Here is a 781-nt window from a genome sequence, read left to right as displayed (position 1 = left end):
TTTCCCGGCCGCGGGGCTACGGGAGCTGCCGTCGCTGCCCTGCCTGCGCTGGCAGCCGCGGGGGAGCGGTTCGCTTTCCTCCCCCCGCCCCGGTGCGGGATCCCCCGCGGGTGCCCGGCTGGGGCCCGGTGACTTTCCCGGCACCGACTCTCTGGGGTCCCCGCTCGGCGGCAGCAGCCGCAGCTCGGCCTTTGGGGCGGGGGGTCCCCGGCAGCTCCGCGTTTCCACCGCGGACGGGATCGGCCCCAGCTCGATCGTGCCGGCGGCTCCCGGTCCTGGCTCCCAGCCGTGTTCCCTGGGCGAGAAGGGGGCCCGGGCAGGGCTGGGGGTCTCCCGGGGCGGCCGGTGACCCCTCTTGCCCCCGGGCTCCCTCCTCCCGGCTGCTTGCTTCTCCCCAGCTCTTTTCCGGAGCAGCTGCCGGCAGGACAAACCCCTCCGGCCTGGCGCTGGCTCTGCTGGAGCTGGGGAGAGCTCGAACCAGTGTGTGTGGGAGCTGCTGCTGGGGGGGGACCGGTTTCCGCCGGGGTTCAGCCCTTCAGCCCTGCCCGGCGTCACCCTCGCAGGCGATGCCCGAGGGCCGGAGCCGGCAGCGTCGGGCGCTGCCACGGTGGGGCCTTGGGGCGGCTCCGGGCCCTGCACGAAGCCCTGCTTCTGCTGAAAACCACCTTTTTCCACTCAAAACGTGCTGCGGTGGGAGCAGAGGCCGCTCCAGGGATCCGCGCCGGCGCCTGCAGCCCCATCGGTGACACGGTGAAGCCGGCCCGGCCGGGCACGGGGAGCT

The sequence above is a fragment of the Haliaeetus leucocephalus genome, unplaced genomic scaffold, assembly GCF_000737465.1.
Source record: "Haliaeetus leucocephalus isolate CR32 unplaced genomic scaffold, Haliaeetus_leucocephalus-4.0 Scaffold140, whole genome shotgun sequence".
Classification (NCBI taxonomy): Eukaryota; Metazoa; Chordata; class Aves; order Accipitriformes; family Accipitridae; genus Haliaeetus; species Haliaeetus leucocephalus.
Note: the sequence above shows the minus strand (reverse complement) of the source record.